At 48.8% G+C, this 24,534-nt stretch overlaps 1 protein-coding gene across 40 annotated transcripts in view; it reads left to right on the top strand.

Annotated features, from left to right (window-relative positions):
- The window catches only part of adgrl2a (adhesion G protein-coupled receptor L2a), a 683,083-nt gene that overhangs the window by 474,039 nt on the left and 184,510 nt on the right, over positions 1-24,534 (top strand). The gene's annotated exons all lie outside the window — the stretch shown is intronic.

The following is a 24,534-nucleotide window of genomic DNA, read 5'->3' as shown; positions in this document are numbered from 1 at the left end:
AAGTATAAAAATTGAATATTTGGCAAATTAGAGCATTTCATTACTTAGAATTTTTCTGTCTTCGTATGCTCCAAAGATTTGTGCCGTCGCATTTCACGATGGCGCAAAACGGGCATGGGCATGGCACTCAAGCCTCCCTTCCCGGTGCCAAATGGGCGCCATGCCAACCCGCGCATGCGCGTGGGACTTCTTCAACGCTCCGGCCCCGACGCAACATGGCGCGGGGTTTCTGGGGCTGGAACCGGAAGAAAGTAGGCCCGGGGGGAGAGAGGCCGGCCCACCGATCGGTGGGCCCCGATCGCGGGCCAGACCCCACCGGAAGCCCCCCCCGGTGAAGGAGAGCATTTCCCCGCCCCACAGGCCGCCCCCCGACCCTTCGCGCAGAGTTCCCACCGGCAGCAACCAGGGGTGAACGGTGCAGGCGGGAATCTGCAGTTTCTGAGCGTCTGCTCGGCCATCCGGGAATCAGCGGGGAGCAGCTTCCCGGGGCCAGCAGCGCGTCAAACACGCCGGCGCAAATGGTGGCGATTCTCCGCACCACGGAGAATAGCGCGCTGGCGCCGTGGCCTGCTTGCTGCGATTCTCCGGCGCGGGGCTCAGAGAATCGCGCCCACTACTTCTCCCAATGGTTTCCCAATATAGCGATAGTTTGAAAATGGAAAGAGCTTGGGGTGGGTTTCCTCGATGCCTCAACACTGAGGCCCTGGCCACATGTGTACTGGGCAAGAGAAGCAGTTCCCTGCCCAGTACCCTCCCTCACGCTTCCAGGGCGGCCCGGTAGCACAGTGGTTAGGACTGTTGCTTCACAGCTCCAGGGTCCCAGGTTCGATTCCCGGCTTGGGTCACTGTGCGTAGTCTGCACGCTCTCCCCGTGTCTGCGGGGGTTTCCTTCGGGTGCTCCGGTTTCCTCCCACAGTCCAAAGATTTGCAGGTTAGATACGGGGATAGAGTGGAGACATGGGTTTAAATAGGGCGCTCTTTCCAAGGGCCTGTGCAGAATCGATGGGCTGAATGGCCTCCTTCTGAACTGTAAATTCTATGATTACTTGATGATTCAAGGCTTGCAGTCAATCTGGCCCGTAATCGCTCAGTATCCCGGCGAGGCTAAACTGCTGAGCAGGATTCGACGCATAACATCACAAATTGCCTGTTCATAGCAACTTTAATGTGGGGAAAAAAAGTCAGGCGATCCTTCACAAGAGCTGTGTCCCAATCAAAATCTGAGCCACCTAAAGGAGATATTAGGGCAGCTTGGTCAAAGGCACAGGTTCTTAACAGCACTTTAAAAGAGGAATAGAGTGAGGCGGAGCTGTTTAGGGAGGGGACTCTGGGGCCAGGCGGGCAGCTGAAGGTCTGCCCATCGATGATGGAGCGACCTGGAGCAGGACCCGCGTCCCCACCCCCGTCCTCATCCCAGAGGCAGGGACTTCAACTCGAGTACGGAGTACCAAGGCCTCATTCCAGGCCAGTGATCAGTCTGAGACTTTCCAGGCCTGTACAGCTAAGTAAAATGGTTTGCTTAACCAGCTGAAGCAGTGGGGGGGGATGCCCGGGGGGGGGGGGGGGGGGGGGGGGGGGTGTTTTCCATCAGCCGTTCAGACATCAAGACCTTTATGGGGGAGATTATTGTTTGCTCTGCATTTCTCCTGTGACAAAAATTCGGCTTTGACCCTTCTGAATCTCAGCAGCGCAATTTTTGCTCTTCAAAAAAAAAACCTTCTCCCAGAAGAAGGAAAAACATTACGTTCATTAACGGGGTAATTATGCAGGATTTAGATGCAGAAAAAAGCGCACGTTAATGGACACACAATTAACAGAAAGCGGACTAATTCAATAAAACAAACATTAGCATTTAATGCGTTTTAGCCACTTGTGTAATCGAAACGCAATGTCGCTCAGCTCCTGGGAAATTTAAAGCAATTTGATTTGGAAAATGTGAGGGTTCTGAGCGATTGTTCACTTCAGGCCTCTAATTTGGACGGAACGATTATTTCATTTTTCAAAAAAGGACTACCAAAACTCTTGGTGATCCAAATTTATGCGCCACGAAACTCTGCCAGCACAGTACTGCGTTTATACAGTCCGATGGAGGTTTGCCAGCCCTCCCCTGCATACATCAATGTCTGCCGAGCAACGGAATCTGTTTCATCTTTTTTGGTTTTGGCACAAAGCACTTTTTATTGCAGTTAAACATTGAGGAATTAATTTAGAATACGTGTCTGAATGCAGCTTGGCGCCAGTCTAGGAGAATCCTCAGGCTGCCACATTCAATCCCATTTTAAATTCAACGCCACACGTGGTAGGCCTTGACGCTTGTTTAACCCTTTCCTCACCTCACGAGCCCTTGCCCCCTCCTCCCCGCTCATGGTGGAGGGCAGGTGAGGTGCTGCTTTGCAGGTGAGAACGCCTGCTTCGCCCCAAATGGCCTTGCCTGCCTGGAGACATCGGTCCAATAGAGTAGCCCCAGGATTTCCTTTGATTCCGGGTGACAAAACTTGAGGCAAATCCTGCACAAGGCCCCCAGTTTTTAATTTTATCTTGGGCGTAAGGCGCCTTAATGTGGCAGGAATATATGAGCATTGCTGCAGATATTTAGTGCCACTTTGTCACTGGGGATTGAATGGCAATCTCCCTGCCGAAAGAGGCTTTCCTTATGCATTCCCACCGAATTCTCCCTCTCTCTCCCCAACCAACAGTCCATTATGATCGGCCTTCCCATGCATATCATTTGTTTCTCTTTTATTACTATTTGATCTTGGAATTTGGACATCAATGGCAAGATCAGCATTCATTGCCCATCCATAATTGCTCTTGAGAAGGTGGTGGTGAGCTGCCTTCTTGAACCGCTGCAGTCCATGTGGTGTACGTCCATCTACAGGGCTGTTAGGGAGGGAATTCCGGGATTTTAACCCAGTGACAGTGAAGGAATGGCTATCATGGTAGCACAGTGGTTAGCACTGTTGCTTCACAGCACCAGGGTCACAAGTTCAATTCCCGGCTTGGATCACTGTCTGTGTGGAGTCTGCACGTTCTCCCCGTGTCTGCGTGCGTTTCGTCTGGGTGCTCCGGTTTCCTCCCTCAAGTTCTGAAAGATGTGCTGTTAGGTAATTTGGAAATTCTGAATTCTCCCTCTGTGTACCCGAAAATGTGGCGACTAGGGGCTTTTCACAGTAACTTCATTGCAGTGTTACTGTAAGCCTACTTGTGACAATCAAGATGATTATATTATTATTATCTATTTCAAAATCAGATGGGGAACATGGTGTTCCCATCTGTCTGCTGCCTTCGTCCTTCTCAGTGGTAGAGGTTGCGGGTTTGAGGGGCAGGAGGTTTTCGGGGGATTTGAGGAAAAGCCTTTTTACCCAGAAGGTGGTAATAGTTTGGAATGCGCTGCCTGGGAGGGAGGTAGAGGTGGGTTGCCTCACATCCTTTAAAAAGTACCTGGATAAACACTTGGTACATCATAACATTCAAGGCTATGGGCCAAGTGCTGGCCAATGGGATTAGGTACACAGGTCAGGTGTCTTTCATGCATGCATCGGTGCAAACCCGATGGGCCAAAGGGCCTCTTCTGCACTATTATTCTGTGATTCTGTGAAAGGTGTTGCCTAAGGAGTCTTAGTGAGTTCCTGCAGTGCATGTTGCAGATGGTACACATGGCTGCCACTGTGCGTCGATGGTGGAGGGAGTGAATGTTTAAGGTGGTGGAAGGGGTGCCAATCAAGCGGGGCTGCTTTGTCCTGGGTGGTGTTGAGCTTGAGTGTTGTTGGAGCTGCACCCGTCCCGGAACGTGGAAAGTATTCCATCACACTCCTGACATGTGATTTATGGACAGCGGACAGATGTTTAGCTCCAACTCATTTGCAACCAGCACCACAAATAAACCCCAGTAAAGGATGGTGTCAGGAGGGCCCTCAGGCTGCTTGGAAACACTCAACGTTCTTGCTCCTGCTCCCAGCGGCTAAATGTACCAGCCCGAAGGGGGCAGCCTCAGTCAATCGCAGGTGTGCCAGTATGTGACTGGCTGTGGCCCAATGCTGGCGTGCCAGGGTGGTGTTGCAACCCCATCACATGTAACCTGGGACTGTGCTTCACATCCTGTCACAAGACAGTCCAGTGCCTTAGCTCTCTCAGGTGGAGCATTGGCAGAGGTTTGTTTACTCTGACCAAGCATACCTCCTGAATAAGCAGTGGAAGTGGGGTCAGTTTGGAACTGACACTGAGGGGAGAAAATATCGTGATGTGTCAGCAAGCTCCCTGCTTCAGGTTGGGCACAGATAGTCTCTGATTTCTTCAGGGCGGCACAGGAGCACTGCTACCCCACAGCTCCAGTGACCGGGCTTCAATTCCGGCCTCGGGTGACTGTCTGTGTGGAGTCAGCACGTTCTCCCCGTGTCTGCGTGGGTTTCCTCCGGGTGCTCCAGTTTCCTCCCACTGTCCAAAGATGTGCAGGTTAGGTGGATTGGCCATGCTACATTGCCCCTTCGTGTCCAGAAGGTTAGTTGGGCTTAATGGGTTACGGGTATTGGGGGGAGGCTTGGGCCTAAGTAAGGTGCTCTTTCCAGGGGCCGTGCAGACTCGATGGGCCGCATGGCCTCCTTCTGCACTGTAAATTCTAAGATTCTGTGATAAAAAGAGAGAGAGCTTAAGGGAGGGAATTCTTTATACGAGCCGCACAGTTAAATTGGCACCCTTTACATACCAGGCTTTGTTAATATAATTTCCCAGTCCCTATCCCTGGATCCCTGGGGCGCAGAGCTCAATGATGTACCCCAGCTGCCAATCAAAACTGATCACTCCACAACTACAGTCGAATCTTCCAATGTGGTTGCTCTGTTCCTCCTTGTCGACAGCAACCACGTTAGCAGAGAGAGTTTAATATAATTTCAGTGCACATGTTGATGATTAGCTCGTTAGGTTTTGAGGCCAGCGCTAAACTGAAACATATTCTGAGATTAAGTTGAGAGTAATAATTTTTTTCCGAATTGGTTGTGAGAGTTTTTGAGGAAAACCATTGCCGTGGTTTTCAACTCCTCCTTTGTGGGGAATGTCCTGTGCTGACGTACACACTTCAGCAGATTCCTGCCAATGCTTCCACATTCATGAGGTCCCCCCGCAAGGATTGACACAAGTTTGCCTCTCTCCTACTGGTATTGTACTCAGAAGGGCATAGGCCCCGTTCCCTCTGCCGGGGTTTGAGCCTACAATCTAGGCCAGCACACTCCAGTGCGACGCTGAGGGAGGGAAGCATGTTTTGGACGAAATAGAACCAAGGTGCCACCTTCTCTCTGAAGCAGATGTAAAAGATTCCACGGATGCTATTTTTGAAGGGAGCTCTCTCGCTGAACAACACTTGCCCTCTGCCAATATTGCTAAAAACAGATTATCTGGTCATGACAGGGCAGCACGGTAGCACAGTGGATAGCATTGTGGCTTTGCAGCGCCAGGGTCCCAGGTTCGATTCCCCGCTGGGTCACTGTCTGTGCGGAGTCTGCATGTTCTCCCCGTGCCTGTGTGCATTTCCTCCGGGTGCTCCGGTTTCATCCCACAATCCAAAGACATGCAGGTTAGGTGGTTTGGCCATGATAAATTGCCTTTAGCATCCAAAACGTTTAGGAAGGGGTTATGGGGATAGTGTGGAAGTGAGGGCTTAAGTGGTTTGGTGCAGACTCGATGGGCCGAATGGCCTCCTTCTGCACTGTATGTTCTATGTAACGACTACGTAGCTGTTTGTGGGAGCTTGTGTGTAAATTTTCTGCTGCAGTGCGACTTGTGACAATGTTTCAAAAGTGTTTTCGTTAGAAAGATGGAGGTGGAGGGGTGACCTGATAGAGGTCTACAAGGTTATGAGGGGCGTGGATGGGTGGGCACTCATTCCCAGGATGGAGGGATCAGTCACCAGGGGGCACAGCAAAGATGTGCGAGGCAGGGTTTTTACGCAGAGGGTGGTGAGTGCCTGGAATGCGTTGCCAGGGAAGGTTGTGGAAGCAGATACATTAACGGCGTTCAAAAGGCATCTTGACATGACACGGATAGGTTGGGTATAGAGGGATACGGCACAAGGAAGTGTTGAGGGGTTTTGCAAAGGTTACAGGCTTGGAGGGCTGAAGCCTGTATGAACAATGAACAATACTGTATTGTTCATTGACACATTCTCTCAATAACCAGTGATGGTTGGCATGCTGAGTCACCTCTTGTTCGCACGTGTGGACCATCATGTAGGCAGAGTCACGGGATATCGATTGGTCCTGCGATACCTTGCTACGTTTCCTACACTCACTAAAACCATTTGAGCTCCCCACTGCGATCAGCACAGGCCAAGGATCAGACCTTGGGCCCTTTTTGACCTGCCTTAACCCACCAAGGCAATGAAATGTACCCACTGAATCCAGTCAATCTTCTGGGGCTCTGGTCTGCATAATATGTTCAGTGCTCGATAGTGCCAGCCTATAGGACATTCCTTTCTGAAAGCTCAAATGAAAACGGTTTGGAGCCAATTATAAAACTTATCACGATGCAGAATCTAAATCTCTGACCCCACCCGCAATATGACCTCCGTCGCTTCATGCAGATATTAGTTTGAATAATAAATTCATTTGCGCACAATGCTTCAGAAGCGCTGCAGAGTGCCAAGCAAGAGGCGGCATAACTCTTTCTCAGAAATGCTCATCGTCCTTTATCCTTTCCAAAAGAAGATAAACTATGAACAAGGATCATAAATAATATTTTGTGCTTCTGTAACCCAAATTAGCTGTGATTTGCTGATCATGGAGTGAGAGATTGCACGCTCTCATTTATTACAGAGGTTCATCCAATTTTTGAGACACGTTATTGTGAGGGCGTCTGCCTTTTCGCCAGATCACTTGATCAATTCATCGAATTGAGCACACAAGTTATATTTCTTCCAGAGGTGACAGTGTAGGAATACTATAAAAAGACAGAGAGGAGGAGAATACAAGTTTAATCAGCTTGTGGGGAAAAAAAGTCTTCCATTTAGATCGTACTCTTCGCTCCCACAACCAACAATGTGACAGATGACAAGGCAATCTGTTTTTGTGATGTTGTTTGAGGAGTAAATATTGGCCAGGGCGTCGGGGGGGAACTGCACTGTTTGCATTTGAAATGGTGGCCGGGGCGTCCTTTGCATCACCAGAGTGGGCAGACAGAGCCTTGCTTTAATAGCGGCTCATCTGAAAGATGGCGCTGCCAACAGTGCAGCACTGCCTCGATACCGCACTGGAGTGTCAGCTTTGATTTTTGCGCTCGGGAGTTGAGCTTGAACCCCCTCAAGTCCTGGGCAATATTTCGAATCAAAGTTAAGACCAGCATGGCTGACAAACTTGCGAAGACCAAGTAAAAGAGATCAAGCTGGTTCACAGATGTTGCTCCTTCACAGATGAGGACCTCCCTTGAGCGCAGTTATTGCGTAAGCCTTCAATATAGTAAATGTTCAAACTCTGTAGGTGGGCAAATAACAGATTAATTCCACTATTCCAGAATGCTATACTTGGTACCGAACGCAGTAGGGCTTTTGTTAATTCAATAGTGGGGGTGGGGCGGGGCGGGACGGGGGGGGGGGGGGGGGGGGGGGGGGGGGAGGAGGAGGAGGGTACGGGAGGGCGGGTGGTGAGGTTAATAGCGGTCACCATTGATGCTTCAAGTGACAGCAAAGGTAATGTTGTGAGCGCTATGTGATCTTTTTCAGTCCCCAGACTTACTTTAAGGACTGCATTTTTCAGAGGAAATGGACATAGTAAAAGTCTTCCAGTGACACATTAATGTATGCCCACTTGTTTTAGATGGTTAGACGTTATTACCAGGCTTTATCTTTGCGGCCAGCTCCAAGACCTTTATTACTCAATGAGTGTTCAGTGAGTAGAATTAGTTGGTGCATGGTTCTCTTGTTAAGGGACAAATATCAAACTGAGAAACAAAATTCTGTGAGGCAGTTTAACCAATTAATGTTCGCGGGGAGAAGTCGCTCAGGATTAACTATGTTGATTATGTAACGCAAGTCGCTCTTTACTGTAAGGTAATGGTCTGCAAGGGGGCCTGATGGATCAAAGGCAAAGCCCCTCGGGTATGGCCAGACACTGTTACATTTGATGCATTGGGATTGAGTTTGTCGGCTGTTAGTTTATCAATGCTTAAAACCTTTGCATGAAATTCCTCTGCCGCAACTTATTTCCCTGACATGTTAATTGGTTTATTTTAAATGATGCTCGCCCTAACCCCCCCCCCCCCCGTTCAAATAATGGACCAAGAAATCACATCAGACTAAGCTAAGCATTTACCCACAGGCATTTGAAAATCTCCTTGAACCTCAAGCCCTCAAGTGTTCATCCTCTCCCGGAGTCTATTCCTCCTTCTGCTAGTTCACAGACATTTAAAGCCTAAAGTCACTAATCATTTCTCCCTGTTTAGCTCAACTCTTTGCTCACTGTTTTATGATTGATGTTGTTACGTTTCCTACATTACAACAGTGACACACTTCAAAAGTACTTAATTGGCTGTAAAGTGCCTGAGGGACCTCCTGAGGTTGTGAAAGATGCTATAAATACAGGCTCTTTCTTTCTAACCCACTCTTTCTAGCCCTCTATATTTTCTCACTTTCTGTCCCTCTCATCTCTCTCTCTCTTACTTTGTCCCTTTCGCTTTCTACCTCTCTAACGCTCTCCCTCACATTTTCTCTCCCCATTTTGTTTCTCCTGCACTCGGGGTCACTTTCTTTCTCTCTCTCATCTCTTGCTTATTCTCTCTTTTTTTCCCTTTTGCTGCCTTGGTTTTGTTCATGCCCTGTGTTGTTGAGCCTTCTCCTTGGGCCTTCACCTGGATGCGTGGATTTCAGTGCAGCATGTCACTGCCGTCCGCACTGAGCTGGAGGAGTGCTCCCTAACATGAACTGATCATTGCTGCTGGGCTACTGCTTACTGGTGTCCCAGGCAGTCTTTGCTGGGATCAATTTGAAGATTAAGCAGGGAAGATCAATAACACGTCTTCCTCCTGGCGGTGTCGGCAGGCGCACGGCCTGCCCGCGGGTCAGGCCAGCTGCGAAGCACGCCCGCACAACAGTAACTTTGCAACTACTGGGCTCTCACTTACATGTCACTATGAAGGCCAGAATTAACACATTCACAATATGAATGACGTGGCCTGACAGTAATAATATTCGGGGAGGCCGGTACGGGAATTGAACCCACGCTGCTGGCCTTGTTCTGCATTACAAGTCAGCTGTTTAGCCCACTGCGCTAAAGCAACCAGTGGAGAGCTCCAAGATGCATACATACTGGTATCTGGACTTGTATGACTGAACAGCATTGTCCAACCACTTACTGCTGATCACTTTGCGAAAGATACTCTTTTGGGCAGTATCCACTTTCATAAGCGTGCGTCGCATCGCTTGGCTTTGAATGTGTGCGTCAGCAAAATCTGAAAGATAGGTATTCCAGCAGAAATACAACAACAGGGGATGCTGGAAATCCTCAGGAGGTTACGGCGACATCTGTGGAGAGGGAAATGCAGTTAACGTTTCAGGTCAATGGCTTTTCATCAAAACCGGTTGCGATGAAAGCTCGCTAACCTGAAACAATATTAACTCTGTTTCTCGCACCACAGACGTTGTCAGACCTGCTGAGTATCTCCAGCACTTTCTGTTTCTATTTCCGATTTCCAGCATCCGCAGTATGCTAATCCGATCCACGGCGGTTGGTGACATTGAAGCTTTTAGACATAGCTGCTTTCCTTGCTGGAGAGAGTGTATTGACTTTGTCCACAGTCAACAGTACTCCAGCGTCGCCAATCCGCTGCCCAGTGTCCCAGATATCCCCATTTGCAGATGTACAAATATCCATGACCTGTCTATCAATATACTTACCAATTAAGCTATAACAATGTAATTAATAAATCATTAATATTCTGTTATCGGATGGACATCTAGGTTGATTGGAGAAATTATGCAACCATATGTGGATCAATCAGTCCTGGGCACGGTAGTACAGTGGTCAGCACTGTTGCTTCAAAGCGGCAGGGGCCTGGGTTCAATTCCCACTTGGGTCACTGTCTGTGCGGAGTCTGCACGTTCTCCCCGTGTCTGCGTGGGATTCCTCCGGGTGCTCCGGTTTCCTCCCACAAGTCCTGAAAGACGTGCTTGTTAGGTGAATTGGACATTCTGAATTCCCCTCCGTGTACCTGAACAGGCGCCGGAGTGTGGCGACTAGGGGCTTTTCACAGTAACTTCATTGCAGTGTTAATGTAAGCCGACTTGTGACAATAATAAAGATTATTGTAGGAGTTTCAGTCTGTCCCACTTCCCAACTTTTTTTGTACCCCCTGAGGCCTGCAGGCTTTTCCTTTTTAAGTATTTATCCAATTTCCTCTGCGCAAGCTACCAGTAAATCTGCTTCCATCGGCCTTTCAGGATGTGATTCCAGCCCGTGACAAAACACTGTAAAAATATTTCACCTTATCTCTCTCTCTAGCTCTTACTGTAAATCCGTGTCCTCTGATTACCTCCTGCCAGAGAAAATAGTTTCCGGATATCTAGGCAATCTATCAAATTCTCTTTTTGAAAGATACGACTGAATGGCTCGCATCTAAATACAGTTCTTGGATAAGTTGTATTTTTCTTTACGGCGCTGAACCCATTGTCCCCTTCCTCGGGGGCCCAGATGCTCTCTCACTCACAAATGGCATCCACCAGACAGGTGAGCGTTTGCCGCCCAGTCCATTCACACACCTGCGGTGCAGCTGGAGTTGCAGAGCAGCAGTCATAAGCATGGAGCAGGTCGGGTCCAGCTTCCCTTTATGACCGGTACAGATTGCAAGCTGAACGCCCTTTTCTGAGGCCCCGAGACTCAATGAAAAGTGAATGGGCTGGATGTTCCTGTCCTTCCTCGTCAGTGGATCTCCCGGTTCCACCTTCGGCCATCACTCCGCCCCTGGCAGGATCCCTGGCAGTGCAGCAGACGGGCAACGTAAAATGGACATTTACTTGGGTGGGACCAGAAGATGCCGCCAGCAGCCAATGGCAAACCACCTCTGTTGCCAAGAAACACACCAGGGGAGGAGGGAGGCAAAGTCCTGCCCAATGACTACAAACAGACCCCCTCCCCTGTCTTCACTGCTCTAGTAAGATATATATTTAAAATATTCCCCCAAAAATTAACCATTGCAGCTCAAGATTCCTGAATACTGATTGAAAAAGTAGGTCAGAGGCCAGGCACAAACAGCATGATCCTGTGTTATTTGAGGTGTCACTGGTCCATCTGCTTATGGTCTGCTGCATCACTCCCCTCAGAGCAGCCGTGGCAGCATTGCCACCTTCCATTGGCTCCTAGTGCGGCAATGCCATGTCATTAAAGTTCACATCCAGATTTTCAAATCCCTCTGTGCCCTTACCCCTTTCCTATCTCTGCAGCCTCCTCCAGCCCGACTACTCTCCAAGATAGTCCTCAAATCCTCTTGTGCATTACCCGATCTTAATCACTGCACCGTTGGTGCGGGTGTGCCTTCAGCTGCCGTGGTCTGGAGCTTAGAATTCCCTCTCTGCCCTCCTCTCCTCCCTTAAGGCACCCCATAAACCCCATCCCTTTGACAAAGGCTTTGGTCATCTGTCCCAATGCCCCCCTTGTCTAGAATTTTCTGACCCTCCCACCGGTGGCATCTTGCGAGGCCTGCTGAGGTCAAGGGTCAAGTGAATGTCTTGCCACATCCACCGCGGGGAACCCAATATGGTGGGAGCCAGAAGATTGCAGCCCTTGCATACCTCAGCGTCAAATTATGCTTGACAATCACACCTGTGAAGCAGCTTGAGAATGTTGCGCGATGTTACGAGGCTACAATGAAATGAAATGAAAATCGCTTATTGTCACAAGTTGGCTTCAAGTTAAGTTACTGTGAAAAGCCCCTAGTCGCCACATTCCGGCGCCTGTTCGGGGAGGCTGGTACGGGAATACATAAATACAGGTTGTTGTTTTCTCAACCTGGTTGCCAATTGGAAGGTTGTAAGAAGCTGATTGTGAACGAAACGTCTCTTAAGAAACATTTACATCCAGCCATAGGGTTGTTGAGAAGCTGTTTTAATCACATCAGTGAAGTCCTGGTGTAAAATGCAATCTGAATTCAGTGTCCTAAACAAAGCAGAGGGTGGGAATCTTCAGCCAACAATAGTTTAGATTCAATTAGGCCTTTCCCATTTTGGGAAGTGGTCCCAACTTCTTAATAACTAGAATCATAGAATCTACAGTGCAGAAGGAGGCCTTTCGGCCCAGCAAGTCTGCACCGGCCCTTGGAAAGAGCACCCTACTTAAGCTCACACCTCCACCCCATCCCTGTAACCCCACTTAACCTTTTTGGACACGAAGGGTAATTTAACATGGCCAATCCATCTAACCTGCACATCTTTAGACTGTGGGAGGAAACCGGAGCACCCAGTAGAAACCCACGCAGACACAGGGAAGATGTACAGACTCTGCAGAGAGAGTGACCCAAGCCAGGAACTGAACCTGGGACCCTGAAGCTGTGAAGGAACTGTGCTAACCACTGTGCAACTGTACTGCCCACTAACCTTGTGGAGTGTGCGTAGAATTCCTACAGTGCAGATGGAGGCCATTTGGCCCATCATGGCTGCACCGACCTAGGCCCACTCCCCTGCCCGCCCTATCCTTGTAACCCCATCTAACCTTTGGATATGAAGGGGCAATTTTAGCGAATACTAACCTTTGGATATGAAGTGGCCAATCTAATTAACCTGCACATTTTAGGATTGTGAGAGGAAGCCGGAGCACCCAAGGGAAACCCACACAGACACTGGGGGGATGTGCAAGCTCCACACAGACAGTTACCCAAGGCCAGAATTGAACCCTGGAGTCCGTGGCGCTGTGAGGCAGCAGTGCTGACCAATGTGCCACCGCGCTACCCCATGTATTTGTGGAAAAAAACACTGCAAAGAAACCGTCAGGACATCCGACAGGACGGTGAATCCAATAAAGTGCTTCTGAAGTGTAGTAACCATTGTGTTGGAGGGAGACACGGCAGATAATGTGCACAGAGCAAGATCCCATGAGCAGCAATGAGGCAATGATCAGGAGATTGCGTTTTTAGGTGTTGATTCAGGGTTCACTATTGGCAAGGGCGTCAGGGTAGAATTCCCCTGTTCTTCCTCAAAGCAGTGCCGTGGAATATCTTAGACCCAGCAGAGAGAGCAGATAGGGTTTAGGTTTTGCTGTGCAGCTGAAAGACCTTAGCTCCTGACAGTGCACCGCTCCCCCGATGCTGAACAAGGAGCGTCAGCCTCCTCGGGTTGATATCAAGCGTTGATGCTGACTGCACAACGGAGCATGAACACCGTACCATATATCACCAAGTAAATCCCTGGCCAGAAGGCCCAGTGAGCATTGGAGAACATTCTGAGCGAACAATGTGCAGAGTAGATGGCGCTGACAAGATCTCATTTTTTTTCCCCGAAAATACGTGGAACTATTTACACTTCCAGCCCATGATGCTCCGGTGAGCTGGACCAGGGATTGTTGGGAAAGTCGAATACTTTCAGGCTTGATTTTAATGGAAAATAGTTTGTATGCTAATGAAACTCACTGCCTGTTCACGTACCAACACACTAGGTAATGGTGGGCTATTTGTAAACTAAGCAGTCCATTCTTCGCTGTTTTCATATTGTTAAATGAGGTGAATGCTTTCTATGTTCTGCTGATAAGGTAGCTCAGGGGGAAAAATGTTTGGATTAAAAGGTGGAATTATTAGCATGTGTTTTACATTCGTTTTCTGCTCTGATGAGGTTTCAGCTAATTCTCAGTGAGGAGTTTGGTTGGTTGGGAATTTTAAATTGACTTTTCATGCCTGTTTCCCCACTCGCTTCCTCCTAGCTGCAGGCCATTGGGAGAAGGCTGAACGAGTAATGAGACTTAACCCTTTGGGAGCCCAGATTGTGGCGCAGACTTGACTTACTGACACCCAAAACGCATGGCCAGAAGATTGGAGAGTTGAGCAGTTACAACTTGGGGTAGAACGAGTATTGGGGAAGGCTACAAAGATGAGCAGGGGTAACTCCGTGGAGGGATTAATATTTGCGGTTGAAGAACCAGTTGTTAAAGGCGCCACTTTGGTACAATAACAACAGCGGTTTAAATTTGTATAGCACCTTTAACATAGCAAAACCCCATGATGTGGCCGAAGTACCCACTTAACAAGAGTGCCCACGCCACCTTAGGGCCATATTCCAAATGCCTCATCGCCTAGCAGGAAAGTAGGACGATCCTTGTCAGATCCCACGTCCCGAGATCAAATTAAAAACAAAATTACATATTGGAAGGAAAATCAGCCCTATTATCTGCTGTTAAATACGCTTCGCATGTGGATCAAATGAAGTGCCATTGCTTCCCCACACAGCTCGAGGCTTCAATCATACTTGGGATTATTATGGAGTTAATCAAATATAAACTGTTTCTTTATAATCGCACTCAGTATAAATCTCTATCCCTCGTCAGGGTCAAGCACTCGCTGTATCTTATCTAAATTGCTTTCTGTAACTCCCCCAGTGCTGCAGTAGAGGCAGGTAGTGTGCATGGGGTTGGTTGGGGGGGGGGGGGGGGGGGGGGGGGGGGGGGGGGGGGGGGGGGGGGGGGGGGGGGGTGTTGGGAAGGATAATATACTGGCTGTCCATCTATTTGTTGGTGATTTGAAACACTCATAATTTTTCAAATGCTTCAATTTAGTTTAATCAGACTTTGGGTATTATCCTTTCTTCATCACACAGGGGGTAGGTTGAGAACTATTCACGTTCAAGTTAGTATCATGTATAACCTCAGTGGTTTGTCAACACCTCGCTGCGCTCATGGTCTGGTGCTTTGTGCGCACGCACGCACACCCAGAGCTCTTCAGAAATGCCTCTTTGCTGCATCTGTCCCTAGCTTCCCCCAATATTTATTTCACCCGCTAAGACTTCAATAATCCTCCCCCTCATCCCAGTGCCTTTTCTAACCTTGACGCCTGATCCTCCCTCTTTTACCTCAATGCCTTGGAGCATCACGTTGTCCGAAGGGATAAATTTTGTTAAAATGATTCCTTCACCGTCTTTGAATCTCTTCTTTAAATCCCAGAGCGGTGTTGGAACCTGGGGGTTGGTTCACATGCCATTGTCAGTTCAGTAACTTTCCGAATTCCTCGTTTTCTCAGTGGGAACCTGCTGCCCATTACTGCCAACACTATTCCCATCCTGCTCCAGAGAGATTTTTGAAACAAATTGTCCAAGAGCTATGGGCGTCGCTGGCTGGGCCAGTACTTATTGCCCAACCCTGAGGGCAATTAAAAGACACCCGCATTGCTGTCGATCTGGAGTTACATGTAGGCCAGACCAGGTAAGGACAACAGATTTCCTTCCCTCAAGACATGAGTGAACCAGATGACAATCGACAATGGTTGCATGTTTTCAATTCCAGCTTTTTATTGAATTCATATTTTGCCATCTGCCCTGGTGGGATTCAAACCCGGGGCCCCAGAGCATTATCCTCCATGTCTGGATTACTAGTCTTACCGTGCCACTGTCTTCCCCACGTGCCATAGTTCACAAAAACCTTCAGGCATTGTACTCTGTCTGGAGGGTGCATTTTCTCCATAAAAATCAGTTTGATGGTAATCAGATAATCCGTTGTGTTTAAATTCATTCATGCAAAGTGGTCTCTTAATTGCCTTTGAAGTTAGTGGCCTATTTCAGAGTCACCCACGTTGTTATGGTGACCTGGAGAAAGTCACATGCAGACCAAACCAGATCAGGGGGGGGAAATTCCCTTCCCATTGGTTGGGGTTTTTACAACACTCGACAATGGTTTTCATTGAATTCAGATTTCACTATCTGCTGTGGTGCGATTCAAACCCGGGGCCCCAGAGAATTACCCTGGGGTCTCTTGAACTACAAGTTCAGTGACAATACCACTAGCACCAGCACTACCCTGACGTTAGTTGAGGGATAGATATTGGACAGAACACCGAATTTAGTGCCATGGAATATTTCACGTTCATCTGCAGGGGCTGATGGGGCCTCGATTTAATGTCACATCCAAAGTACAGCGTTCCTGATGGTGCAGCATTTCCTCAGTCCTGCACTGGAACCTTGGCCCGAGTCTCTGAAACGGAGCTTGACCCCAAAGCCTTACGACTCGAGAGACGCGGGGCTCGATTTGTTGCAACAGGAACAGGGGGCGGGATTCTCTCAGCCCGGGGCTGGGCCGGAGAATCCCCGTGACCGGCGCGAATCGCGGCCCGACGCCAGGACGCGATTCTCCGCAGAGATTAAAATAGGCGCCATTGGTGCTGGTAGAGTGCCCCCCCCCCCCCCCCCCCCCCCCCCCCGCCGATTCTCGGCCCCAGATGGGCCGAGCGGCAGTCATAAAAAAAAATACAAATCCCGCCGGAGCCGTTCACATGGCTCTCGGCGTGCAGGACCTCGGCGTGGAAGGGTCCTAAGGAGGAAGGAGGCAAAGATCGCCCCGGGGGGGGGGGGGGGGGGGGGGGGGGGCTCCGGTGTGGCCTGGCCCGCGATCGGGGCCCACCAATCGGCGGGCCAGCCTCTCTGGCTGGGGACCTCCTTTCTTCCGCACCGGCCCCTGTAGCCCTCCGCCATGTTGCGTCGGGGCCAGCCGGGAGAAGGGAGCCATTGCCCATGCACGGACCCCTCAGCGCTCAGTTCACGCCAGGATCAGCAGCTGAAGCGGCATGAACTGCTCCAGTGCCGTGCTGGCCCCCTGTAGGGGTGAGAATTCCTGATCCTGAGGCCGTGTTGACGCCGTCGAGAAACGCGACGGTGTTTCCGACGGCGTCAACACTTAACCTCAGGATCACAGAATCCCTCCCAGTGTTTCCTTTTGGGTCCGTGGAATGGGTGTTTCTCAGTGAGAACGGCGCCGCTATTAAACGGGGCTCTGCTTCTTGTTCAGACGTCAGCGAGGCACACCCAGCGACACCCACCGAGGCCACACTTAGCTTCATTTCCTGCATTCGCCGTGTAGGAAGAGATCGGAAATGCCATACCAATCTCTCGAACCCTCTCAACCCAGTCTCCCGTTTCCCCCCCACCCTCCCAACGCGGCCCACCTTACGTGCGAGGTGAGCCTCGAGCCCCCTTCACCCCACCTCATAAGGGCAGGGCACCCCGGGCCCGATCCCGAACATGGGCACCCGGGCACCTTGGTACTGCCAGTCTGGCACCCTGGCAGGCCTCCTCCCAGCCTCCCCGTGCCACCGGGGCACTCTAGCAGTACCAGGGTGTCACTGCCAGGGTGGCAGGCTGGCAATGCCTAGGTGGCCAGGTGGCAACGAGGGTTGGCAGGATAACATCCTGCCCAGATCTGCCGGGAGAGAGGATTCCGCTGCCCCCAGGGGTGCGTTGCACCTGAAAAATCCCATCCGCAATGTTTTGGCCTCGCTACTTCTTGTGGGAGTGAATTCCACAGATTCATCACTCGCTGGGTGAAGAAATTTCTCTTCATCACAGTCCTAAATGGTTTACCCCGTATCCTCAGACCGTGACCACTTGTTTTGAACACCTCTCCATCGGGAACATCCTTCCTGCATCTACCCTGTCTAATCCTGCTGGGATTTTATAGGTTTCTATCAGATCCCCCCCGCTCATTCTTCTAAATCGAGCGAATATTATCCTAACCAGCTCAATTTCTCCTCAAACGTCAGTCCCTCTATCCCAGGAATCAGTCTGGTAAACCTTCTCTGCACTCCCTTTGTGGCCTAACCCTGCTGGTGTTTCTTATGTTCTTGCTCTGGAAAACTGAAGACTGTGGGATGACCTAATCTAGGGCATTCAGATTCCGAAGGGATTTGAGAGGTTAGACGTGGAGTAAATGTTTCCAGCTGCGGAGACCAAAGATAGTGTGGCCGTAAGTATAATTTAGGCACAAATAAATTCAGCCAGAGTTCAGGTGAAACGTCATGAACCAGAAAACGGTGAGAATGTCCCCAGGACATTCCGTCACACGCGAGGTAAATAGAGCAGATGAGAGGGGGGGGGGGGGGGGGGGGGGGGGGGGGGGGGGAGCTAGATAAACCAATGAGAAACTCCCCCAGGGATCAAAAAAGGGACTAAAATGTCATTGAATAGCGGTGGGAACTCGGCGGCAGAGCCGGCGGGAAACCCCCTGAAAAAGCCGCCATAAATGAACTCAGAAATATTGTGGGACAATCGCGCCCATGATCTTCAAATTCAAGGGACAAGGACACGAGGTCTGAGCCAATTTGACACATGGCACTGTTGGGTGTTTGAAGGCAGCACAATGTGGAAACATTGAAGTGTCTTAATTAAAGACATCTTGATCGATATATGTAACATTGTGAATGCTATCCCTTTTGCAGATGAGACGCGAACCGAAGACTCACTCCCATTCTCTGGCGGGTGGCTGTTTCTGCCTTTGCTCAGGTTAAAAAAAAATGTTGAGTGAGGTGCGAGAAAAGTCAAAGCGTGGTCGGAGGGAAATGAGATTACTCATCTGCTATTGACGTTTTCTTTTCCATTCTAATCGTGGATTGACTAAAGCTAGCCAAAATTGGGGTGGGGCGGAGGGGATTTGGAAACTAATTTTCTGCTTGTTAATTCAGGCAGCAACATTCTGCAAAAATGCCAATAACAATTCCTGTTCATTAATGCTGTGGAAAATATATATGTATATTTTTTTAAATGTAAGCATTCGACACATTTCCCTCCTAAAAATGAAGAGTCAGCTCGTGAATTGTTCAAATATATATTATATATATTACAAATATAGGCTTCAGGGAGCTTTTAATGTTCGGCAAGAAAAAAAAGTCTCCTGTCACATAAGCAGAAATGGCACAATTTAAAATGGATGCACACATTAAAGGGCAAAACCATTTGAGAGCAAGGATAATGATTTTTTTTTAAAAACTGGCCCATTCAATTTTCATGTACTTTCTTATAAGTTTATTTGAGGAACTGTTTGCCACAAATATCTCGATTGGTCTCTCTCTCTCTCGCTGTCTCTGCTTCTCTCTCTGTCTCTCTCTCTCTCTTCCCGAGCGTTCAGGGCCATCGTTCCCACTTTCCTTCACGTTGTGTCATTTCAAACCGGTGACAGAACGGTGGGTTCACTACTTTTCGCTGGCAGGTGCATATCTGGGAGCTGTTTGATATTTTAAGTACTTTCACTGACGCTTCTAGGGTCACGGAGCACCTTGCTTGATGCAAACGAAAACAGCGCATTGCCCCCAACCATGCAAGACCCGTCAAAAGTGAATAATGGAGCGATTAGTGCTAATTCACTCAAAAAAATATATGTAAAGGCAGAGGGCAATTTTACTGCCGTTCAAAAACTGTAAGGGGGAAAGGAAGCGAAGGTTTAATTAGTTGAAGAATTTCAACAAATTTCTTGTGATGTCTTATTTTGTCATCTCTGTCTGTTAGGAGTGTCACAAAAATATTTGCAGCCAATTAAGGATGTTAAGAACAGAACCCTTCAAGTTCCAGGACAGAACTTCCCTCTGACATGTTTCCAAGCATTTCAGATAATGATATTAAAGCAAAGTGCTTCTGAGTGAACTCTTTTGTGACAGATAGCAGGATACCGCAAATAGCAATTGGAGGAATGAAGTGCGGAGAAGTTTATTTTGGCATTAGTTGAAGGAAGGACATTGACCAACACAGGGGTGGATTCCCTGGGCAGAGTTGAATGCCTCCCCTTTGGTGGCCATGATGTGGCGATGTCGGCGTTGGACTGGGGGGGGGGGGGGGGGCACATTAGGAAGTCTTACAACACCAGGTTAAAGTCCAGCAGGTTTATTTGGAATCACGAGCTTTCGGAGCACATCACGCAAGGTGCTCCGTAAATCACCTGATGAAGGAGCAGCGCTCCGAAAGCACCCCTTGCTGCTGACTTACGCGTGGAGCTCTCGCTCACTCTCCAACCGACATGCAAGACCTGAATTGAATTCCTCCCCCATCTCTTTGTAAATTGTGCAGTTGGGTCTATTCCATCCATCTCAGCAATTCAATCAATTGAAGGTGCTCTTTCCCTTGACAGTAAGCCAAGCGTATACACTCTGAGAGAAGGTGGAACTCGCGTATTTCCATCTCAATCAACCAATCTGACAATCGTCCTTGTCCGTGATGGGCGAAAAGGTCCAACATAGTGGGTGAGGTGGCCATTTGGCCCACTGTGTCTGTGCTAGATATTTGAAAGTGCTATCCAATTAGCCCCCCCCCCCCCCCCCTTTTCCCGGCCACCCTTTCCACATCGACTTTGTCCCCTTCACACTTTCCCCTTCGAAAGGCTCTGATCATTGATCCATGCCTACCGTTAGTGCAGAAATTAGCCAAAGATTTGCTTTTGCATTTTAACATCGGAATTCCTGATGTTTTCAATGGAAGTGAAAGACTTCAAACCCGGCAGAGATAACAGAAATATCGGCGACGTTAAAAATGCGTGCAGAAATAGTCCTGGTCACACCGGCAGCATGAGTTGATGCTCACTGAATATGCTAGCTCCATCTTTATTCTACGGTGTCCCTGGATTTTAATGGGGATAGTGTTCTGTGGCCCCCTTGCTTCCCATGAAATTGTCAAAGCTCCCTTTGGGGATAAATGTGACGAGGTTTCCCAATGTACCGGTCTTAGCTTGCTATTGGTGGATGGAGTGAGGAAGACCCTTCATTGTCCCAGTGGGCCCAGTAAGTTGGCTGATGACATCCAACTCTTCGCCCTTGTCACACCATTGCCCTGTAATCCAAACTTTGCGGAGACTTTGCAATGCCTGAGTGCTGCGCCACTTCTGCTGTGCATTGACTGTGGAGTCGATTACTTTCCGTCTGAAGGACAGCATTTCAAAACTCTCCATTTCAATCACGCATAGATGTGTGTTGTGTGTGTGTGTATTACGACATATCTGTATCTTTTTCAATGTAGTTTCTCTCCCGCAAGATTCTATTTAGATTTAAGTGATGCCTTTCAAAGCATATATCAGCAACTGATGTACTTTGAAGTGTTGGCCCTCAACCAACATATTTTTAAAAATTCTTTCATGATGTGTGGGCATCACAGGCAAGGCTGCATTTGTTGCCCATCCCTAACTACCCTTGAACTGAGTGTCAGTTAAGAGTGAACCACATTGCTGTGGATCTGGAGTCACATGTAGGCCAACCCAGGTAAGGACAGCAGATTTCCTTCCCTAAAGGGCATTAGTGAACCAGACAGTCGACAATGGTTTCATGGGCAACGTTAGACTTTTAATTCCCGATTTCTATTGAGTTCAAGTTTCACCGTCTGCCGTGGTGGGATTCGAACCCGGATCCCCAGGGTACTGGGTCTCAGGATTACTAGTCCAGGGTCTATGCCGCCAGCTCCCCAAAATATATAGAAGATATTCTGGTCACTTTCCCCAGAAATGTATTGTTTTGTGAGATCTTCCTCTGCTCGATTTGGCTGCCATCTCACTTGCATTGCAACAGTGGCTGTGTTTCAGTGCTGTGAGGCCACGCAAAGCATGATCAAAAAGGTTTATTCGTCCACACTTTTTCTTCTGTGCCGACCTGGGCCCAGGGCTTGAAGCTTCTCTCAGGTGAGCACTTGCCTCTCTCTCCAGCGCCTAGCAGATGGCTGAATTGAACGGAAAGCTGTGTGGCCTGAATACCTCAGGGCCTCATTTTAGTTGGGCCAAGTCAAAGGGAGCTCCCGCCTGTCGCTTACACGTGCCATCGTGACTGGATTAGGGAGCGCACCGCAGAATTGGCACGGCAGGGCTTGATGAATGTGTTTTTGATTGCAATCGTTAAATTAGGAGCGGTCTTTCCAAAGAGCCCCGTGTGGCGAGGGGTAATCCCTTCAACAATTAGGCTGCGGTTAATGAGGTTTACAAAAACCCACTCTAGCGCGGGGTGGCGGGGGTAAGGCAGTGGTTAAAGAGACGGGGAAAACTCGATGTGAAATAGTTGTGGCCAAGCAGACTGCATGACCAGTGTGCAAGTGCAGCAGTGTGGACAAGGCAGTTCAATGAATGAGACCACATGATTGTGGAGAACGATTTGAGGGAGGCGTCCCGCAGTGCGGGAAGAATGCAGAAAGCAGAATCACTCTGGCCACACAGTGGCAGGACAATATCCTCAGTGTCTTGCTTCCCCATTGAGAAAGCTCCGGCATTCTTGTATCAGCCATTACCCTTTATTAGAGAGGGAAAAAAGATTGGCCAAGCATCTTAATGTAATATTCTGTTGAAATAATGCGCACTCACTGATTGTGAGCCTCTGCTGCAGACTGCTTCTTAAGACGGATTACACACTGAATCATTTGGTATGAATTAAAAGATTAGGCACTAGTTAAGGAGAGTGAAGAAAGCTCTTGTATCCTTCATCTTGTTTTGCCCACTTGACTTTTCACTGAAACAATTGCTAATACTTCAAACTCCGCAGTCTGTCTTTATTTAATGAGTTTCAAGCTGGGCTCCCTTCTTTATTCCGAACAATTGTTTGGACCCAATTACAAAACTGAATGGAAGGGAATTTCATTATTTGGCTTAAACACTGATCTGTCTCCCCCACACACTTTACCAAAGGGATAAACAGATGCTCTTCTTCCCTGACTACTGGTGGCCTTTCTTGCTGAAAGTTGCTGGGTACTGAGCATCTCTTTGACTGTGGAAGGCATCACAGTCCAGCCTAAAATGATCTTCAGTTGACACTGAAATGCCCCCAGACTCACATCATGGCTCACACTTATGCAGTGAACTCAGGGGCCCTCACGCACATGCTCCCCAGTAAATAACCCCCCCCCCCCCCCCCCCCCCCCCCCACACACACAGACATGCACACAGTATCGCGTGCATGCAGTGAAGCACAGGGACCTTTATGGACATCCGTGTCCATAGGCATGCTCCCTACTGCCTACACACACTCATGCAGTGGTGTACTTGTTACAAAGAATCTCCCATCCCCTTCACCCCTTCCACTGGGAATTACTAAATACCAAGTATGTAAATCTAGAATAATTTTTTCTTATTTCTTCTCCCTCAAATCATAGATGTATATATCTTCCTTTCCTTCACAACTAGGTCGAAATCTTGGAAACCCTCCCTAACAGCACTGTGGGTGTACCTACACCACTTGGAATCATTACAGTGCAGAAGGAGTCGGCCCATCCAGTTTGCACTGGTCCTCTGAAAGAGCGCCCTACGCAGCCCCACGCTCCCACCCTATCCCAGTGACCCCCGCCTAATCTTTTGGACACTAGGGGCAATTTGTCACGGCCAATCCACCTAACCGACGCATCTTTGGACTGTGGGAGGAAACCGGAGCCCCCGGAGGAAATCCACACGGGGAGAGCATGCAAACTCCATACTGACCAGTGTTGGATTTGAACCCGGGTCCCGGGTGCTGTGAGGCAGCAGTGCTAGCCACTGTGACGGGCATGGGTTGAAGCGGTTCAAGAAGGCAGCTCCCACCGCCTTCTTGAGGATGACGGAGGACGGGCAACGAATGCCGGCCATGGCAGCGACATCTACATCTTGAGAATCAATTAAATAACACATTTTAAAAAAAACTCTCAGTGTTCCCAAGAGCCTGATTAACTCCCTCAATCCTGATCAAGTTTGAGACCCTCTGGTTGATGTAACTCAGCTGCCCGAGCTGTGTTGTGAGAGCTTAAATAATGCGAATTCGAGTAGAATCCTCACAGTGCACAATGCAGAGCTAAACCAGACCGAAATATTAACATTGCAAACCACTTGTGCTTCGCTAGTATATCCAGTGATAGCTCCCCTCCTTTTAAAGGCTGAGCTATTCAGTGAACAACTAGTGTGCAGCTGCATAATGGAATGCACTTTAAAAAGCTGTGTTTTCCCCATCCGCCCTTTGGCATGTGAAGTTTTTGGTGAAGTTATCAGACGCTCATGACGCTTTAGAAGTAATTTTTGAGGCAATGTGTTTTGCCAGCGCAGCAATGATTGGTTTCGGGGTCGGGGATGTTGGTGTGTCGTGCATGGTCTGGGAGTATCAAGTTAATTTACAAATCTCTAAATTAGTTTCTTCTGATTGCAAGCTCTCTGGAGGCCCTCTATTGATATCGGAGACGCAGGCATGAGCCAAGTCCACGACCCTTTTGGAATTATCCAAGGCCTATTATAAGCTCAGCTTCATCTGACGGAAATACTGACCTAATAGGAGAACTCCCGCGTGTAGCTCTATTCAACAGCTAATTTATTCCTTCTCCTGTGAAAGATGCTTCACTCGGCAAACTCTCTCCTTCCTTCCCACAATCCTGAACTCTTAATCCTCCAAGTGAGCAATTAAAGGAAAGCATTTATAGTTCCACCCCCATCCCCACAAAAAGGCACTGGGGTGCGAAACAATAAAATATTAAACTTGCTGCGGTGCAAGGGAAGAATGATTTGAGAGAATCTCGGCATGTTTTGTAAATAATTGGGATAGATAGTGAGCGGGCAAAGGCAAAAGGGAGAGGGATATCACCATAGCCTAGCCTTGTTGAATATGAATGCAGTGGATCACTCAAAATGAGGA

This window comes from Scyliorhinus canicula, chromosome 4 (assembly GCF_902713615.1).
Source record: "Scyliorhinus canicula chromosome 4, sScyCan1.1, whole genome shotgun sequence".
In the NCBI taxonomy this organism is placed as follows: domain Eukaryota; kingdom Metazoa; phylum Chordata; class Chondrichthyes; order Carcharhiniformes; family Scyliorhinidae; genus Scyliorhinus; species Scyliorhinus canicula.
This window is presented reverse-complemented; position numbering and strand designations above follow the sequence as displayed.